The 22,204-nt window shown below is 40.5% G+C and overlaps 1 pseudogene; it reads left to right on the forward strand.

Moving 5' to 3' along the window:
• The first annotated feature begins 828 nt into the window (after positions 1-828).
• Positions 829-2,708, forward strand: LOC101663662 (annotated as a pseudogene).
• Positions 2,709-22,204: the final 19,496 nt, after the last annotated feature.

The following is a 22,204-nucleotide window of genomic DNA, read 5'->3' on the forward strand; positions in this document are numbered from 1 at the left end:
CCTTTAGTCACCATTACACTCGTATTACCCAATTTATTAAACGAAAAAGGGAAAATACAGTCAAACATTTTGGACGTTACAATTATCATTTATTATTTATTATATTATTTATGGCATCAAGCGTGTACAGTATGAGCCAATCAGTGGCAGTAATGACAGAGCATGCGCTGTTACGCAAAAACCGCGATAGAGTGAAGCTGCGGACGTCGAAGCGCGAAGTGGCGAGGGTTCACTGTACATGAACTGGAAGGAATGCTGCCAGGAGTCCATTTGAATGAAGGCTTGCATAAACGGAGAATGACAGAGCGTATTCCTGCATTGACTGAGTGAGTTAAATATTACAACTTGGTGCCTCTCTCAGTCAGTACTTCCTCATCCTAACCCAGCCCAACTGAGCCTTGCAGATACAAGTCCAAGAACTGAGACTGACACCTGTGAGGAGGAGGGCTAGAGTCTTGAGCTGTTTAGCATCTCACAAGGTACTGTGCTTGCAGAAAAGTCCTCCGAATAGTAACATTAAATAATAATGTTAATGTTAAGTGTTAACATTAAATAATAAGGTTACCTTGAAAACCAGGATCGCGGAGCGGACAAATGTCTTCATCTGTCTAGATGGAACCACCCTTTCCATTTAGAGAGCATGCTAATAGTCTAATAGCACATTCCACACGGACACAGCAATAGCATCACCTCAGTGTGGGCACGACTCTAGTGCCGAGGCACCAGAGGCACATGCTTCACAATGGAATCAGCGCTGAGGGGATTACAGCATAGAAACATGAAAGGATTATTTGATGCTCAGTCACATTCAGCAGAGATTGGAGAAAGATGGTGATTCTGGGCAGGCAGCATGGACTTATTTTGCCAAAATTGCATCCTGTTTTGCAAAAATCCTCAATGTTTGGGATTGATTCTGATGGTGATGAGGAGGCTCTGTGATGAAAGCCTTGCTAAGAAGCAAGCAATGGAGCAGACCCTAGTAGACATCAGAAAAGCTTTTGTATAAGACGATACCATGTATAATTATGACAATATTTATGATGCAATGCAGGGGGAAAGGGAAGAAAGTAAGCCCAAATTGCTCTTAGGAAAATGTTGACATCCCCAAGTACATTCATAACTTACTAAAAGCAGTTGAAATCAAGAAAATGGAGCAGGAGACAAGAAAGGAAAAGAAAAGAAAAGTCAAAGTGAACGAGAAATGGAAAAGGGAGAATTTGTTGACAAAGTGGCATTTGTGACATTTGCTTCTAAGGGGACAAAACTGCCCGAGCGAGCGGAAGTAGAAGAAAGAGAAAAGAGGGCCGTTGCACTTGAAGCACGCGTGGAGGTCAACAAGCAGAAGGATTCCAGTGAATTCTATAGGCACCTACGACATCCAACAGTTGGTGAAGAGGAAGTCTCTACTTGAAGCTTCCATGACGCCACTTCTGAGATCAGGGAGAGAGACCCAGAGGTTACTCTGACGAAGTAAAGTCAGAGAACAAAATACCGCAGAGAAACTGGCCTAAAAGCAGAGGAAAATCCCAGTGGAGACAGAGACTTTGATGGTCGGTGCAGTGAGGATTCTGAAATTGAACAAAACAGCACAGCAAACCGCAGAAGGGAAAAAGGCGGACAATCCTGGGAATGACCCCAAGCATCACATGAATGAAACTCACTCACAGCCACCTAGTGAAGGAAGTGGACAGAGTGGCAAAGGCCGCCCAAGAAGTTCTGATGGAAGAGAATGTGAGCACAGGGAAGATCAGCATCCACAAAGACTGTCCAGAGACCAGGAGAACTACCACACTCACGCTCATTAGAAAAAAAAAACACTATGCAAATATTCATCAGGAAAGTTTGACTTAAAAATGCACAAATAAAATGTGTGCTTAACAACAAAAATACAGCTCCATGTTTAATGACATAGAAGGACAGTGAATAGTAATTGGATTAAAAAAAAGGAGAGGTTACAAATGATTTCATGGGGGAGGGATGTGTAGCTATAAAAAGACCCTTCCAAAATGTTAATAATGTTGCATGCAATAAATAATCATCGCAAAAAAAAGAAAGAAAGGGGATTCCATGGACACAGAGAGGCCAGTCACGGAGATGCCTGCCAGAGGGGCATGAACAAGAAGAGAAACGGAAGGGCAGAGCCCATTAAGAAAAAGATAAGAATGACAAAGAAGCAAAAGGGAGAAAGATGCGGAAACATATATCCACAAGAAGGAAAAAGATATTGACAGCTAGATCATCTTGACTGACAGAGTAAACGGAAAGCAAAGCATATGGAAGGAAGGAAGGAAGGAAGGAAGGAAGGAAGGAAGGAAGGAAGGAAGGAAGGAAGGAGATGTGAGTGAGTACAGCAATAACTACAGATGTGGAGATAAACAAGAAGTGTTCAAGCTTCAAAAGGATTTGAGATGGAAAGGAAAGTATCCCAAGTTTGAGAGCAGAGGATAGGTTGCTGGACCAGGACAAATCCAACATAATGGAAACAGGCAAAGAATGGAACCCACCCAACCACGACTGCTGAAACATCCGTGGGAGCAAAACACAGACTCACCGAGGAAAAGCAAGAGATGAACAAGGAACAGGAGAGACCACCTGAAGCTGAGAGCAAGTTTACAAAGTGTAACAATGGAGCTACTGCGAGGTCAGCTGGAGCCGGGTCCTTGGTCAGGCAAATGGGCTCGGGCAATGGGAAGACATGTTCCGAATGAGGAGAACTGAAGTGTGACTCGTGGGACTTGCTGCTGTGTGAAAGCAAAAAGGAGGATGTCAACAGGGGTTTGGAATATATTTTTAAATCTCAAAATTCACTTTTAACTTAGGTTTGCATCAAAAGTCCGTTCTTCTACCTTGAATATATGACTGAAGATATGTACCAGGTGCTGACCAGTACACCAGATTCTTGGTTTCATCCAAGCAACTGTAATAGTGTTTGAAGAATTGGCTTTGCTGGCTCAATTGATGTTGATGTGGTTTCAGAATCTGACTTTGCTTTATAGGTATTGAATTTCAAATCAAAATGTGTGAGTTTGTGCAATAAAAAAGAAAGCAAAGATTATTTGAGAATTTCTGTGAAATTCTTTTCAGAGGCTCCCAGAAGTGACGTTCTGAGGCTTGGGAAAGGATACTAGCAATTTGGGGTAAAAAGAACAAAATACAAGTAAGATTTATGAATGAACTCTGTTCTCATTCCTAGACTGGTATAGCCAGAAACTGTATAGAACATGACCTTGGAGACAAATAGTTGAAGAGAGTTCTACTCTTAAATGATAGCTCCTCTACCCTTGAGGAAACGGCATGTGAGCCCCGTTGGACCTCTTCTGGCCCCCCAAAAGATAGGAGAATCCAACTCCACAATTGCCCAAGAGTCATTCCTCTGAGATCATGCTTTCAATTTCCCAATTCCCTTACTTTATTCGCATATCAACCACCCCTCCCAGGACTCTCCAGTCCTCTGCTGGGGTTGATCATTTGTTGTAAAGGCCACAGAGAGATCAAAGACATAATCATGATTTTGGAGTTTCTTATGGAAATGAGCAGATTGTAAAATCTGAAGGAGGCCGTTCTTGGGTTCACAGTACTTTTCACAGACAGGTCTCTCTCTGATGCTCAGCCTCTCTCTTAGCCTGTACATTATTCCATGGGCCAGGAAGCCCACCAGGTAATCATTTGATCTTGGAGCAGCTTCTCTGTTCTCCTTCATGGCATCTGTACTCTGGGCTCTGCTACTTCTGCCCCTGTGAGGCAGGATCTCACAAGCAGACTGCAGGTGGCTCTTCTTTCTCAGTGTTCATGAGATTTCCTCTTTCTGCTGCTACAATGGCTCTTTTTCAACAGGGGGAAGGACAAGACTAACCAAGCACCTCTGTTAGATTTTAACACACCCTCTTTGCGTGCTGTCAGCCAATCATTGGGTGGGAGTTACAAAGCTGGAGATAGAAAAGCCATAGAAAGTAATTTCACCTCAGGCCATCTTTAGATAGGCTGGTTCCTCAGTATTGCAAAGTGTCCCTCACCTTCCCTCTGTATGTGAAATTCCATTTCAGGTTGTATCCCTTGATTTCTGCACTTCAAAACGCATTGCCTCCCAAGGAAAAGAACCATGTAACTTTTATTAGACATAGAGCTGGGTTTATGAAGCCAAAAAAAAAAAAAAAACGTTTTTAGCAGGGTCCAAGTGCAAGGAACCAAGTGATTCATAAAGTGAGATGGAGTTGAGAATGGAAACGGAAGGAGGGAAAGTTATAGAACAGAGGTTGCAGCCACAGAACAAATGTTGACAGCTTAGTGCTGTGTTCCGGCTCTCTATTAACTCTTGAGTTGATGAATATTAGTATTCATTCTAGTAGCTAGGCATTGAAAGTATTTTCTTTTAACTAAGTGTTGGGCGTGCCAAAAGAGGTGTGTGTGTGTGTGTGTGTGTGTGTGTGTGTGTGTGTGTGTGTGTTTGCTTGCATGTTAAGGTAATGCAAGCTGCTACAACAGAGGAAACTCAAACATTTCTATGTTTGATGTAATGCAGCGGAGGCTGGACTCCATGATGTTTAGCATGCGACTTTCAAGGGGGTCACCCTGTGTGGAGGACATGGAGCTGTGTCAGCCAGATCACCCACAGGGAAGAGCTTGTTGTCCTATAAATATAGAATGTCTTTAGATGCAATCCGATAGCTATAGAAACCACTTCATTCATGATCACCTTCTTTCACTTGAAAACCATTTAATGTGAATTAGGTGAAGCTTCACGTAGCAATCATTCTTCCATTAAATAATATATACATAGTGTGTTTCATCTCATTGAGTGCAATCTGCACATTGAAAGATCACTTATCCCACTTCCTCCCGCTGTTTCCGATTTCTGTTTCTCCTTCTTCCATAAACCTTCGGAGCTTGCTCCTTGAATAAATGCAGCCTTTCTGGTCTCAAATTGTTGATTAGTTTAAGGTGTGCATACCTCGCTAATGTAATTGCTTCCCTTATATACTTGTGTGTTGTTTGGCTGAAGATTGGGTCATGGAGAGGAGTTCCATTCTAGCCTCGGGGATTACACTAGTCTCTCTCGGACCGGTTGGCCTGGTCTGTGAGTTTTCTTCCACAGTTTTCTTCCACTCTTTCTAGGACCTTCAGGGTGACAATGGGGCACAATCTAAGTTGTCTGCTATGTGTGCCTAGTAGTCTAGTGACTCTGGTAACCAGAGGCAGGGTCAGGAGGACTGATGTTGATGTGGTCCGTTGTTGCACTGCACTAATTGTTTCTCTCTGTCTTGAATTTCCATCGCTCTTCTTTCCTCCAGACAGATTTGCCCCAATGATGGCTCTGCTCATGAGCTTTAAGACTACGACCATGACTCATTAGAGTAGAGTGTAGAACATTGTCTTGGTGGACACTGTTCTGCCAATTGACCATGGTGTCCCTGAGGCTACCATCCTGAGCCCCGGCCTCCTGACTCATCTCCTCAAGGTTGGGAAAACCTCTGAGAAGTTTTCATGACTTTGTCCCCTGTATGTTCTACTATATTCATGGACATATTTGTAGCAAAGGTACGTAAAGAACCATGTAAAAATATCCTCTGTCAAATCTATATATATGTATAAGTATATGCTCACTCTCCTTTCAATACATTTTCAGCCCGTATATCTACCTAAGCATTTAATCTTAGGTCAGTTATTGCAGGATTGTGCGTATAACACAACCTCTGGTTCCGTTAACTTTTGTACGCTTCCGAGTGTCTGTCCCTGCCACCGTCATTGTGCAGTAGCCTCTCTCTAATTGTATATTGCCTTCGGAGGTAGTTCGTTTATTGTGCCAACCTGGTTGATAAACACATGTGGAATTAATTGAAAGGGCAGCGGGATAAACGGCTCAGTGAGCCTTGCCTTTCTAGTTCTCAGGTCTCTTGCTTTCTGATGGTCAGACCAGGGTGCAGCTGCCTTAGCAGTTCCCTGCTTCAGCTTGCAAGATTGGCTTCTTATAAGACATACCCGAGGAGAAGCCACATGGACCTACCCCGATGCAGCCCTGGGTGCTGGAGCAGCCATGTGGAGACCCCTGCCAGGGCTGAGATGCTTACACACTCACTGACTCAGCTTTCCTCCTGAAGTCGGCATCATTGCATCTGTTTTGTGAGATGGAGGAGTTTGTGGATTGGTGTTGGACATATGGATTAATGTTGGACTTGTGGGCTTGGGCAGCACTGGGTTGAGATGTTTTCTTGATGCACACTTAACCTATATATAAAACTCTCTCTTATACATGAGTTTCTGTGGATTTGTTTCTCTAAAGTACCCTGACTAATACACCTTCCCATTTACCCAAGTTGACATGTGTCCATCCTCTAACCCAGCGGTTCTCAACCTATGGGTCGCGACCCCTTTGGGGTCAATGACCTTTCCCAGGGGTCGCCTAAGACCATTGAAAAACATAAATATTTCACAATAAATAATTACATATTGCTTTGTGAATAATCACTATGCTTTAATTATGTTCAATTTGTAACAATGAAAATATATTCTGAATATCAGATATTTACATTAGGATTCATAACAGTAGCAACGAAAATAATTTTATGGTTGGGGTGGGTCACCACAACATGTGAAACTGTATTAAAGGGTCACAATATTAGGAAGGTTGAGAACCACTGCTCTAGCCAACTCCTGGTAAACATCAAAGAAATTTCTTTTAGTGTAAAATCCTTTTTACAATAGCGGTTTCATACAATATTTTCCTTTTGAAGACTGTCTGATTTCATTCACTGTTATGTCCTCCAAGTTCATGTTATGAGGTGGTTCGTATATCCATCATTGCTTTCTAGCATGACATGGTATTTTATTATGTCTATGTACCATAGTTTGAATATCTATTCTTCCCTTGATGCGTATTTAGGCTCCTTGCATCATTTTTCTGTTGTGAATAGTGCTGCTTTGAAATGGAAATGTATTATTTCTCTGGGAAATATAATAAGTAGAATGATTTCTGGGTCATATGGTATTATATTTCCAATTTCTGAAAGAAGCATCATACTATTTTCCACAGTACTTACACAACTTTACATTCCCACCACAATATAAGAGGATTCCACTTTTTCCATACACTCATCAGCATTCGTTGTTTCCTGTGTGTTTAAACTTTGCTATTAATGCTGAGGTGAAGTTATATGTCATTACTTTATATGCATATCTCTAATAGCTAGTGATCCCTTGCATTTTTTCATATTTTTAAAATCATTTTATTGGGAGCTCTTGCAGATATTATAACAATCTATCATTCAATTAGATCAAGCATAATTGTACAATTTCTGCCATAATTATTTTCCAAACATTTTTTTCCTTCTTGAACTCTTTGATATCAGCTTCCATTTATCCTCTCCCTCCCACACTGTACCACCAGGAGCCCTTATTATTATATATATATCATTATTATTGTTTTGCCCTATCTTTTACCATCCAATGTATCCATTTACCTATAATTTGTTATTCGTTCCCCTTGAGTGGGGTTGTGCAGCTCCCCCTTGCTATCAGCTTTCCCTTACCCTCCCTTGCCCTTCTCTCTTCCCATACTCTCAGGGAATCATTACTCTCATTACTAGTTCTGAAGGGCTTATTTATCTTGGATTTCATGCATCGAAGAATCTTAATTATATATATGTAAATATATATAATGATATATAAAAAATATAATTATCAAATCTCATATGATTAATGGGGCAAAACGGAGACCATGATAGTAGCAGGGAGGAATATTAAAGAACTAGAGGATAGTTATGGGTTTCTTCAGTGCTATACTGCACCCTGGATATATCATCCCTTCCATGTGGCCCTTCTGTGAGGGACTGTCCAATTGTCTGATGGGTGGGTTTTGGATGTCCACTTCATCTAAATTCCTTCATGGCAATTTGATTGCTTATTTTGAATTTCTGATACCTCTTCCCATTGACACCTCATGATCACACAAGCTAGTGTGCTTCTTCCACGTGGCCTTTCTTTGTTGCTTCCCTGCTAGATGGCCACTTATTTAACTTCAACCCGTTAAGACCCCAGAAGCTATATCTTTTAGTAGTTGGGCATCATCAGCTTTCTTCAACACATTTGCTTATGTACCCATTTTGTCTTCAGCGATTGTGTCAGGAAGGTGAGTATCATTCATTGCCACATTATGAGAATGTACCATTCTTGTACTAAGCTTTAAGTAGAGGCCCAAAGTTCATCTGTTTCCTTACTGTATTTGCACACACACACACACACACACACACACACACACACAAATGTATCTATCTGTATATATTTATATATATCCATATCCATATTTATACACATATAAAATTTATTTTCTTATTCTTTCCTGTTTTTCTGTTTTCTTTCCTCCAGCCCCACTATCATGTTTACCCATCATTCTCCTGACAGTAATTCCTCTCAGATATTTTCAATTGATCAAACAGGACCAGGAACGCTGCACCCTCCTCGCTATCAATTATAGATCCCTTGCTAATCCACTGTCCCTGCTATTTGCTCATCTTTCCCCTCCCCCCTCTTCCTCTCCCATGCCCCCTCCCCCGAACCCTCTGTGCCATTGCTGTCTCCTTGAAAATTGCTTATCCTCCCTATCTTATATAGATAAACACAAAGAAATAAAAAGGGGGGGACACCATACAAATAGTTCCAAGTCTAACTGTTGCCCTGACCTACAGTAGATGAATATCCCTCTGTTAAGTCGTCAGCAGGTTCTGTTAAAATCAATGGATAAAATCTGCTTTTCTTTCAGGGATCCATATCTCATAACCTGCTTACCTCACAGCACTTATATGCTTTCAGTCTTCAGCATTTGTCTGAGGGTCACTCTTTCTACAAGACCCCATTACTCTTCCTGCACTCAAGAATGGAGCAATAAAGTGCCCCACACCCCACCCTCTTGCACCTTTAGATTTTCAGGGTGGCCCCCTTGTGAATACCCCTAACCAGTCCAGATGAAGTGCCAAGCACTGCCATCTGAGTCAGAAGTTTACCATCGAGCTTCCTCAGGGACTTCTTGGGCTTGCTCCCATTGCTGGTGTGGTGCACTCCCCTCTTGGCTTGTCCCCACTTGGGCAGGTCAGAACAGCAGCACTCCTGAACTGTATCGTCAATGCTGTCCTCTATAGCACTGTCTTCTAGGGAGGGGAGCTCAGACTGGCCCTGCAGTCCTCCCTATGAAGGCACTCCTCGAGCAGGAACATGGCCCTCAAGGCTTGGTGCACCTGAATGAGGTCTACTCTCCCTCTCCCTTTCCTGTGGAGACAAACAATACCCTGCCCTTGAGTGAACAAGTGTCCTGTTCTCTCATTGCCATCTTTTTCTTCCCCCACCCCTCTGTGGGCTATAAAGGCATATGAGGGAGGGTGGGGGGCATGGGGTGGTGGTGGTGGAAGATGCCTTTCCACACAGGTCCTATCTGCATATATTTAATTGTTCCTTTTCTTTCTTTTCTTCTTCTTCTTCTTCTTCTTCTTCTTCTTCTTCTTCTTCTTCTTCTGCTTCTGCTTCTGCTTCTTCTTCTTCTTCTCCTCCTCCTCCTCGTCGTCCTCCTCCTCTTCGTCTTCTTCTTCTCCTGCTCTGCTTCATTGTGTTTGTCAGGGCTCTTGTCAGAGTATCTGGTCCTCAGCCTGGGTATCGTGTGATATGTACATTTTCCCCTATGCCCCTTCTGTTGTTTGAACTTACCTCAGTGGACACATGTTGGACTTGTCCTTTTGAGTTTGGCTAACTTAACTCAGTGCAACATCCTCTTATTGTTTCCACAACACAAGGGGCTCATCATTTCATCTCTTTTTTAGGGATGCGTAGTACTCCATTGTGTGTATACACCAGCTTTTTTTAATCCATTCAACTATTGGTGGAAATTTAGGCTGTTTTCAATTCTTTGTGATTGTGAACTCTGCAGTGATAAGCATTGGAGCATAGATGTCTGGTTGTGGCCTGTTTATTATTTTTGCTAGGTATATGCCCAGGAGTGGAATTGCTGGTCGTCAAGTATCTTGATTTCCATCGGTGTTAGGTATCACCAAATCACTTTCCAAAGTGGCTGTATGTATCTGCAAGACCACCAGCAATGAATGAGCATTCCTATCTCACCACGCCCCTGCCAACATTTGATGCTTTCTTTTTTTTTTTAATTGGGCTATCCTTGTGGGTGTTAGGTGGTAGCTCATGGTTGTTTTGATTTGCATTTCCTGGATGGTCAATGATCAGGAGCATTTTTTCATACCATTATTGACCATTCAGGGTTCCTACTTTGTGAATCTTCTGTTCATGTCATTTGCCCGTCTCCTCGGTGATCTATTCATTTTTTTCTTGTTGTAAGGTTGCAGGTTCTGTAGATTTTAGGAATCAGAACTTTGTCTGATATGTCATTACTAAATATTTTTTCCCAGTCTGTCTCTCTTGGTAAGGTCTTTTTATGTACACAAGTGTTTTTTCTTTAGTATGTCCCATACATCTATTTTCTCTTCCTCTGGGAGTGTATGCTTCATTATTACTGATATCCCATGTATTCTCTCTGCTAAGGTTCTTAGTTTTGTCCTAATTTTTTCATTGATGATCCTGATAGTTCTGGGTCTTTCCTGAAGGTCTGTGACCCACCTTGAATTATCCCTTGTGTGTTGCATAAGGTAAGGGTCTTGGTCCATTCTTCTTCAGGTCAATGTCCATTTGATCCAGAACCATTTGTTCAAAAGGACATCTGTTTCCTATTTGATTTTTTTGGGGAGGGGGAAGGGGCCTTATCACACATTGGTTGTCTGTAATCTGCTCTTTTTATTTCTTGCTTTTCTGTTCTTATCCATTGGTCCGAGTATCCATCATTATACCAGTACCATGCTGTCTTGACAACTGTGGCTGTATAGTAAGTTTTAAAGTCAGGTAGTGCAAGCCCAACCACTTTATTCTTCTTTTGAGGAGTTCTTTGCCAATTCTGGGTTTCATCCCTTTCCATATAAAATTGGTAGTGAGTTTTTCCATTTCTTTGAAAAATGATGCTGGTATTTGTAGAGGGGATGCATTGAATTTATACAGTGCTTTATGTAGGAGGGACATCTTTAAAATATTGAGTCTACCAATCCATGAGTATGGTATAGTTTTTCATTTGTGAAGGTCCCTTTTGATTTCTTGTCATAATGTAGTTTTCCTTGTACACATCTTTTGGGGTTTTTTTGGTTAGGTATAACCCTAGATATTTCCATTTATTCTTGGCTGTTTTGAAGGGTACTACCTTCTTGATCTCTTGTTCTGTAATCCCAGCGGTTGTATATAGTGATGCAAGTGACTTCTGCTTGTTGATCTTATATCCTGCAGCTTTTCCATAGTCTTCTATCTCTTCCAGCACTCCAATTGTGGAGCCTTTGGGGTTCTCGATATATGAAACCATATCATCTGAAAATAACAATAACTTCACTTCTTCTTTCCCCAGACATATACCTTTGATAAGCTTCCATTGCCTTATATTATTAGCTAGAATGTCCAGGATGATGTTGAATGAAAGTAGGGACAAGGGGTATCCTTGTCTGGTTCACTTTTTCATTGGGAATGTTTTCCTCTTTTCTCCATTGATTGTAATGCTGGCTGTTGGATTTTCATATGTAGCTTTAATTATACTGAGGTAATTTCCTTCTAGTCCAATCTTCTTGACTAATGTCTTAGTTAGAAATGCGTGTTGAATGTTGCTGATTTTTTTCCCTGTGTCTATTGATATTACCATATGGTTCATATCTTTTTCTTCTCAATGTGGAGGATAATGTTGAATGTTGAATCATCCCTGCACCCCTGGTATGAATCCCACTTGGTCATAAAGAATTATTTTTTATATATATACTTCTTTGTTCTATTGGCAAATATTTGGTTAAGGATTTTGTATCTATGTTCATTGGAGATATCAACCTCTAGCGTTCTATTCTTGTCCAATCTTTGCTCGGTATAAGTATCAGTGTTTTACTGGCTTCATAGAATGTGTTTGGGAGTTTCCCATCCTTCCCTATGTTCTGGAAGAGCTTGTGTAGAATTGATGTCAGCTCTTCCCTGAATTCTTGATAGAATTCTCCTGTGAAGCCATCTGGGTCTGGGCTTTTTTCAGTTGATAGCTCCTTGTTAACCTGATCTATTTCTTCCTTTGCTATGGGTCCATTCAAGTTTTTAATGTCTGTGTGTGGTAATCTGAGAGGGTTTGTCTTTCCAAGTATTTGTCCATGTCTTCCAAGTTATTGTATTCTATGGAGGAGAGTCCTTCATAGTACTGTGTAATTTGTTTTTTTAATTTGTTGGGGTCCATGATACTTTCCTTGTTTCATCCCTTGACCTAGATGATATTGACGTCTGTTCTTTCCTATCTTTTGTTAGGTTTGTCAACAGTTTGTCGATTCTGATCATTCTTTTGGAGAACCAAGTTTTTACTGAGTTGATTTACTCCATGGGTTTCCCCCACCCCCTGCTCATTTATCTCCACCCTGATTTTTATAATTTTTTTTTTGTAAGGATGAGATGTGACACCTTTAATTCAGTTACAGCCCTGATGGGATGTAAAGGGAATCTCACTGGGGCTGTGACTTATATGTAATATACATGGACATTCTATCAAAGCTCTCTAGATTTTTGCTTGCTCTGAATGCTACATCTGGCTCTCATCATTTGATTTCCAGCACATGAGACTTGAGCTTGTAGCTTGCATATTGCCTAAGAACCTTGGGAATCATTAGCCTCTGTTTCCTGTGAGCCAATAGCTTGCCATCTTATTTGCCAATCATGATCTTTAGCCTCCAAATCCATTGAGCCAGCATCCTGCTGTCTTACCTGCTGATCTTGGGTTCACTGGTCCCTGTAGCTATATGAGTCAAGAGAAGTCTCCAGTCTGAAGCCTGGCCCACAGACATGGGAGTTATCACTCCACTGGCGACATAGAGGACTATGCACTGCGCTGCTAACTACAGCCACTCCATGGAAGAAAGATGAGGCTGTATCCTAATATAGCTAGTCAATGTCACAGAAACTCAAAGGATCAGATCTACCCTGTCTTATTGGGTCACTATGAGTAAGAATTAACTTGAGAGCAGTGAGTATGATTTTGTTTTGACGACGATGTAAGTCATTTCCTTTAAATCATTATCTATCTATCTATCTATCTATCTATCTATCTATCTGATGGGAGAAGACAGAAAGTAATATGTATCAAAGATATGAAAGAACACAACACTTCCACACTTGTCTTGGATAAATTTAATCAACTATTCCAACATTTCATTTTATAGGTTATCAGTGGTACTCAAAATAATTGGATGGTTTACACAGATTATGCAACTCATTCTACAAACAAATCAGAACACCAGAGTCCCTTTAGATAATGAGAATAATGTAATGACTATCTCTTACTTTGTTGTTGTTGTAGGAAAGCTCGAAACAAATTCAGTAAGAAGCTATATGAACTATGGTATGTTGCAGCTGCATTTCTTTATTTCATTACCCATTCTTTCAATTTATGTTTTTCCTGGTATGATTTTTTTCATCATTTACTTTTTACTGTGGTATTGTGTCCCTACACAATAGCTCAGATGCTTTTTAGAAAATGAGTCAAGGTATATGTAAAAAACTGGATGAATAGATAAATAAAAGCCTGATTCAGTATTCTTTATACCAAGGTCAGCATACTCATAGCTACACAACTAGAGAGCAAGAGGCATTGTCCTGCATGGCCATTTAGACCAACTAAAACATTTCAATGTATGCCTAATATAGAAAAACAAGACCAGTGCAGCTTTAAGTGCCATTGTAAAAATAATGTGATAGCTACATTCTACATGTTCCACTTCTAGCACCTTTGACAGTTAGTCAAACCTTTTCTCTTGATATTAAAACCACTGCTCTCCTCGGGCTTCTTCACTCTTCTTATCTGACCATTGTTACAGGCAACAAATAAACCCAAACTCTCAGATATAATTAATGGAGAATATTTATTAAGTCTTTAAGCAGGATAAAGATAGGACCAAGACAAAGACACATCATGTAGTGAAGGGGGACCATTAGCACAAGGTCATAATGGCATCCAAGGATTTATGGAAACTCTGTCTCTTATAAGGAATGTGAAACTCAATCTCATAATAGTCATTGGAGTATAAACTGTCACAAAAGCATGATTGATAGCACATCAATGTACAATAGTTGGAGGCAGGACAATAGAAGCACGAATGAGCCCATGAGTCATATCCTGAGTACCTTTGTCAAAAGGGCCCGAAAACAAACTGGTAAGCTCTGGCTAGCATAATGCATGTGTGTCATTCATGATACCATTCCCTGTTCAATAGTCCCTCCTATAACTGTTCTATAGTCCCTCCTACATATTGGATCTGCCACCCATTATGCTTTTATGACAGCCCTCAAAATCCATTTTAAGTCTGAATCTCTGTAAACCTTTGGAGGCTAATAGTCTTCTTCATTTAGAGGATAAGTATTTGCCTTTTCTTATTCTTGTTAAACACTTACATATTCTCCTTAAATTATATTGGAGATTTAGGGTCTCCTCTGCACCTAAAACAGGCCTTTGATGCTATTGTTTCTAAAAGTTTGGAGCCATCAGAGTTTGTTACTGTGCATTGTTATAGCACCTATGGTCTCAATTGAGTCCTTCTGATGTGGCCTACAAAAAATGCTGTCAACCTTGCAAATATAACATTCAGGTAGTATAAAACCTGAGGCCGGGATCACCTCAGGAGAAAAGAAATTCAGTTAAAAATACATGATTAGCAACATAATACAGCAGAGAGTCTCCTCCCATTGTATGTGGGGTGTCTACAGAAACCATAGTAAGCATGCTTCTGTTTTTCCAGAAGAGTCAACTGTCCTTTAGTTTATTCACCCACAGAAGTCATGTCAGCTTCTCGGGGCAAATATACATGCCCCTCCTCTGATCCTGAATGATCAGAATTTAGTAGGAGTGTCTTTGCTATCTAGGATAACTGCTGGGTAAACTGCATTGGTCCTTTGCCCACTCCTCAAAAAAGAAACCCTAACAACACAAGCTAGGGCAAGAATTTCTATGAAGAACTAGTTTTTAAGATGCTCAATGAAAATGTGACAAATGGATTATTAGCATGACATAGACACTTCTTAACATTGTCTTGGAGACCAAAGTAAATGATAACTGATCTGCCCTAAAACCAAATGATTGGTCTGATGCATCAGCACCTCCTTTTTTGAATCTGTGCTTGATATGATTGAAGTGTGGAATGGTATGATGTCTGGATTATGTGCTAATAAAATGGTCTGGAAATAAAAGAGAGACCAGCTGATTCAACAGAAGACAATGATCAGATCTAGTTTGTCTAGACCAGTGGTTCTCAACCTTCCTAATGCCACGACCCTTTAATAAAGTTCCTCACGTTGGGGAGACTCCCAAACTATAAAATTATTTTACTTGGTACTTCATAACTATATTTTTGCTACTATTATGAATCAGGCGACCCCTGTGAAAGGGTCGTTCGACCCCCAAAGGGGTCACGACCCACAGGTTGAGAACCACTGATCTAAACCATTGTTCAAAGTTAAAATGGCTTTTAGGTATCAGTTTTTTGTTAGTTTAGTTTTCCAAGCCCTAACATTTAAACAGAATATCCAAAAGCAAATAGTTTTCATGGGTTACCCCAAATTCCACGAAAACCAGAGGTGGTATGGTATTATTAACAACAGTATTAAGCCAAATGTCTGAAAAGAACTTACAAGATCAAAATATAGAGATCTGTTTCCTGAATAACAAGTATCCTGATGTATTTATCTATGTCTAAATAATAATAGCAGCTCTACATTCCATAAAACCTCAGATTAGGTAAGAACAAGAACATTAAAACATTTCTTCTATAAAGGCATAAAACTGTTCCTCTGGAGTCTTAGTAGGTAATGTTACTGCTATTCTTTTTTTGTGAACCATAGCTTAAACTTCATTAGCTTTTCTGGTCACAAATATCTTAAATTGATTAACTTTGCTAATAAAAGCTATCAATCTGAAATTCATAATATCTAAAGCTTTAAGTGAGATAATTTAAGTGAAATGAGAAAAGTAGTTACTATAGACTATTTGGGCACCCATAATATTTCCACCTGGAGACCCACAATAACCCTTATTTTATTCAGTGGCAAATTCCAATTGCTGATGATGTTTAGATGAGTCTGATTCAAGAATCCCATCATCGTTCAGAGTTCCATAAATCTTGGTTTAGTCTGATGGGCTCCAAGCTCAAGATATCAGTTCTTTTTATACATTCAATATGGTTTTTGTTGTTATTAAAATTTGGAGTCAAGTGTTTTAACACAACTCCAAAGCAAAGCTTATATTTAGATGACAAAAGTGTGGCGATGGTTAATTCATAATAAAATTATAAAATAAAGACCCGATGGACATTTTAGAATCCATGAAGAGGCCAAAAAAAGAGGGGAAATTTAAAGTCGGAAGAAGGAATGTTAGCGATAAAGTATCCTAAAACACAAGGATTAAGCTTAGTTTGAAAAAGTTTCAGATAGACGCTTAGGGCAGAACTTGAGTATGAGTATGTGGTGCGGAAAGACGCTGGCGGCAGCAGCTCATCTGGAGCTTACCTCCCAAACCTCCCTCCACACAATCCATTTGGCTTCGCACTGTGCTCATTGACTGGAGACTAAGATCTCAACCACTGAGTTAGTTAATTGTGCCAGCCTGGCCGATAATCACATGTGGGGCTAATGGAAAGGCGGAGGGAGAAATGGGTGGTGAGCCTCACCTTTCTAGCTCTTGGGTCTCTTGCTTTGTGATGGTCGCACCAGGGTGCAGCTGCCTTAGCAGCTCCCTACTTCCACTTGCAAGATTGACTTCCTACAAGACATCCCCAAGGAGAAGCCACACGGACCTATCCCGATGCAGGCCTGGGTGCTGGAGCACCCGTGTGGAGACCCCTGCTAGTGCTGAGATGCTTATTCATTCACTGACTCAGCTTTCCTCCTGCAGTCGGCATCATTGCCTCTGTTTTGTGAGGTGGAGGACTTTGTGGACTGGTGTTGGGTTAATGGGTTAATGTTGGACTTGAGGGCTTGGGCAGCATTGGGTTGGGATGTTTTTGTGATGCACATTTTCTTTACATAAAACTCTCTTATACATGAGTCACTGTGGATTTGTTTCTCTAAAGTACCTAGACTAATACAACCACCAAATATCATCAGGCCAAACCAATGACATCAAACAAATGCTTTTCTGAATCTATATGCTTATGGCCAGGAATTCAAGTCTAGTTCATCACCCATTCATCTACTCTTGTCTACGGCTCTATTGATGACAGAAAATAATGTGATTAATCTGATTCTTAGAGAAGTTATGATGGACTAAAGTGACAATAATGCAATAAGAAAGAGGATCTGAGAAGAACAAACGATGAGCCCGTGAGCTACTCTCAAGGGCCGCAGTCATAACAGTGTGCCTTCAAAAGCACACAGGAGACTTGTCATCAAGACTGACTGCTGCTTTGCCACAAACCCAGGAAAACGCCCCTCTAAAATCATCAAGAGAAAAATCAACACAAAATAAAACTAAGGTTTTTGTAAACTTGGCCAACAGTTTAAAAACTAAGCGGGCCAAGAGATCCATGCTCCAGAAGTTATGGCTATGGGCTATGGGCCATCCCCACCACCATGCCTCTGGCTGTTGCTGCCAGTAAGTGTGCTTGCACAACTGGCCCCAAGCCATTATATATATGCTTTGCTGGCTCCTGGACCACACTCAGTTGGCAGGCACCCTGCACCTCTCCATCCTAATGCCAGCTTACTAGCTCTCTCACTTGCATCAGCTGCAATGCTCCTGGGCTGAAGGAAGATCTCAAATAAGCAGTGCTTTTTGATTTTTGTTTTCCCATTTAAAGAAGAAAAATTTAATTATATTTCCTTTATCCTCTTTCTCTCTTGTTTTTCTTTCTCTCCTTTCTCTGTGTTATTATTAGTTCTACCCTGTTAGGTACAAATATGAATTTACTATTGTTTGTTTGAAAATTATATATGGCTAAAGAGTTGTGTGAAAGTGTCACATTGACAAGTGGTGATCTGTGGTAGTTACATAATCTGTTGTCAGTTTGAGGATTAGGAGCGAAGGGGTGGGGTTTAGCCTGTCAATCAGGTTACTGCTTGATGACATCCTTTGGAGACACTAAGGGGGTAAATAGCGGGTTGGAGGCGGGACACACACTCCTCCCTGTGAGATATTCCTTCTGAGAAGACACATGGAGCTATGCTAGAGTCCTGGAACTGAAGGAGCCACTTGGAGACCCCTGCCAGCACTGAGATGCTTCCACTGCCACTGGATCCAAAAGAATTTCCCCCCACTGGCCTGTGATTTCCCTGCACTCGGTGTCATTGCAGGTGTTGAATCTGAAGAGGAATTTGTAGATTGGTATCGGACATACGGGCTAATATTGGACTTATGGACTAGATCTGGACTGGGCTGGGATGTTTGCTCAATATTCAACTGCTCTTGAATATACAGCTCTTCCTGATACACATATGAGTGTGTATGAATTTGTTCCTCTAGTCTACCCAGACTACCACACTACTCCTGTAACAGTTACAGTCTCAGAAACCCACAGGAGCTCTCGGTGAGTCCGCACGGACTAGCTGGCGGTGAGCTCTGAGTTGCGTATGCCTATGAGGTGATTGAAAATACCTTGGCTTGGATCAGGCACATCTTAGTCATGAAAGAAACATCCTTATTTTTCAGTACTTTTCCAGCAAATTTACCGAATGCGTTGCTTGATTTTTATGAACGTGGCTGCTGTTTTTGTAAACATTGATCGTGGATCCAAGCAAGACACAACTCTTGACAATTTCCATCCTTTCTTTCCTTATATGATGCTACATATTGGTCCAGTTGTGAGGATTTGGTTGTCCTTCGCATTGAGTTGCAAATCCATAATGAAGGCTGTAAAACTTGGTCTTCAAAAGCAAGTGATTCAAGTCCTATTGTCTGGAGAGCTACAACCCTGAGGCACACATTTCCTGATCTCATCCCATGTGGTAGTCTGGGATAGATGTTCTATTAGAACATCTGTCTCTTGGTCCATGTACAATTCTACATGAGCACAATGAAGTTTTCTGAATTCCCATTCTTCTCAAGGCCACACAGAGTTTCTTATGATCCACACAGTCGTGTGCCTTGCATAGTCCATTAAAACACAAGTAAATATGTTTTATAATATACTCGCTTTCAGTCAAGATGCTTGATATCATCGGTGGTAACCCTTCTTTCACATCCTCCTCTGAATCTGGCCTTAATTTCTGGCATCTCCCTATCAATGTACTGCTGAAACTATTGTTGAATAATTTAACAAAATTTTACTTCCAGGTACTATCAGTGTTATTGTTCTATAATTTATAAATTCTGTAGGGTTATCTTTCTTTGGAATAGGAACAAATATAGGTCTCTTACAGTTTTGTTTTATGGTTTCTATTAATGCACCACTTAATAGAATCAACAACAGCCCCACCCAAAAACACCCAGTTTTCATTCCTGTTCCTGACAGTTACATCAAAACATGATGAAGACAATAGCCAATATTTTTACAGACATCAGAAAGAAAAATTGGCACAAAAAAGTGAACAATACCATGTCCAAAAGAAATTACTTCCAATATATTGAGAAGGATTAAGAAAGCTAGAGAAACAGTTAGTATATTAGAATCCTTACAGCACAGAAACAAAAGGACACTCGGAAGGTGAATACAAAGAAAACAGAATAGCAGAGCAATGGAATCGGAGAAATGGAAGGACAACTCAGTGAACTTGAAAACAAATGTCTCAACTACTGCCGAAAGGAGGAACCATGGACAAAAGAAGGAATGCCATCTCAAGAAAGCCTAGGAATTGTGTGCGGCACCACTAAGAGGGCCAACTTATATCTCACTGGGATTCTGGAACAGGAAGAAAGAAAAAATCCACAGAGAAAATTGTACAAGGAATTGTGGGTCAAACCATCCTGATCTTCATAGAAGAGGAGAAAATAATTATTTAAGAAGCTTGAAAATTTTCAAAACTTGGATAGAGCCCCAAAGAAGAAGATGATGATATATTGTCAAACTTTCTAATATCAAGTACAAGAGGAGGATCCTGATAACAGTTATTCACAATTCAGCTGTACACAATTCAGCTAACTAAAAAGCATTTTAAAAAATTATGATACAAGCCCAAAATGTGTTTTCAGAAACCTCAGCAAAAGGTATGTAGACATCGGTTACTAAACCCAAGCTTGAGGTTCATAATGCTCATGCAAGTTAAATTGTTTCCTAATAAGCCTTTGGCCAATAGATGTTTCCATTACAAATATTTTCCCTTAGAATTTGATTATTGTGGGTTGGTTATTTTTTTGTTGATTTCTTCCTTAATCATTATATTTAAAACATGCAGCTGGAAGATCTCCAGCTCCAACTGAGGCTGGCACAAAGAGGTGAAACATCAGTGTAGGATTTGGTAGACAGAGCAAAATCCCAAACCATCTTCACTGCTGTTGAGTGACCTTACACAACGGAGAATGGGTGTGTGAGACTGTACATCGCTACCTGAGGAGGGATCTTTCATCTTTCCTCTAAGCCGTCACCCTGGCTGTTAGCAGCCCAATGTCTAAAGCTCTGGCCCAAACGAACAAGTACCTTCTACTAAGTGTTTCGTACTTTTCTAAAACTCTGCTTGTATGCTCTATCAGCCGTACCAGCCTATCAAATGTTGCGGATTCGAATAAATGACAGACACTATGATGTCTTGATCATTTCGAAGAGTCTTTATTCGGTTATAACCGGACTGCTAGAATCTAAAAGCAAATCTCTGATTGCTGTCCCGAGTCCACATCTCAGTCCATCTTTAAGGCCGAAAAACTCATTTATCACCTGTCAAGGGGTCAAGCAAGCATGAACAGAAGCAGAAAGCAAAATTAATGGATTCGTGGTCAGAGTAAGCATGCATTGCAAGGTACATTCCTTATCATAAAAGAAGCAATACCAAAGTTGATTATAACATCCTGGTTACCATAACAAAATTAACTACACCATTTAGATTACAACCTCCAAGGGAACAATATTGAATCAGAACAAACGACATATTGAAGAATAATCTAAACTAATTGGAATTTCCAGAACCTGGGAACATGGGAGTACATTCTCACCAACAGAGACTTTCCCATAAGGGGAGGGAGAACGGGCAGGTCAACTAGCAGTCGGCTTTCTGAGATGGGAGGGAGGAACAGGCACGTTACTTAGCTTACAAAAATGGAGTTTCTTTTGCTAGTCTGCCTCACAAAGACAGCTCATTTTCCCAATGAGAAAATGATTCTGTTTCTAGGATTCTAGCTGTGGTTGCAATTCCCCAAGCCATTTATTCTCACGGCGGCAATAGCATTTATTTATTTACTCATTTATTTTAAAAAATAATGCAATAGTCTTAAGCACTGCAATATAAGTTCTATGAGGTCAGAAACCTGTGTGGTTAATTTATAATTATTTACCTAGAGGCTCATTAATTATGGCTATTACTAAATAACAGTTTTATTTGAGCTTAAGTTTTTGAGCACTAACTTGCAAAAAGCTATGATTTAGGTTTACAGTGGAAGTACTAAATCCACTTGAATCTTCACCTAAATACCGCCTCTACTGAATTCCTTCTGACCATTCACCAGCAGCACGAATAGCTTTGCCCTTAGGCAGAGTGCATTAGAGAGTAGAGTAACCTTATTCCCAGACCTGATCCAGGAAGAATGGGCATAGCCCTTGGGACTTTGCCTGGATGTTCCCTCCAAGGAAATTGAGATGCTAGGGTGGACTATCCAGACTACCTTTGTCAGGAGGCCCCCAAGCCAATCTTGTAAACTCGTCTGTCGAATATAATGTACATATGCATGTGTTCCAAGAATGGACCAATCTCTCTTCCGTGGTTCCATCAGGAACGGATAATAGGATCTGCCACCCCAAACTTTTTTGACAGGTTTCCTTTTCCTCCCACCCCCCACCCAATCAAGCTCATTTTGTCTTGAAATCTCTGCAAACCTTTGCCATGATGACCTCGTGCCTATGGTCTCCCTCCCTCCAAAAATGTGTGTTTGTCTTATCTTTTTTTTCTATTTAAGACTTCCAGATAAGAGCTCAGACACACAGAACCCAGGTCAGATAAACCCCTCAGGAACAGAAATGGGAGTAGAGATCCCAGGATA

Source organism: Echinops telfairi, unplaced genomic scaffold (genome assembly GCF_000313985.2).
Source record: "Echinops telfairi isolate 266 unplaced genomic scaffold, ASM31398v2 ScPeMD7_24;HRSCAF=84, whole genome shotgun sequence".
Classification (NCBI taxonomy): Eukaryota; Metazoa; Chordata; class Mammalia; order Afrosoricida; family Tenrecidae; genus Echinops; species Echinops telfairi.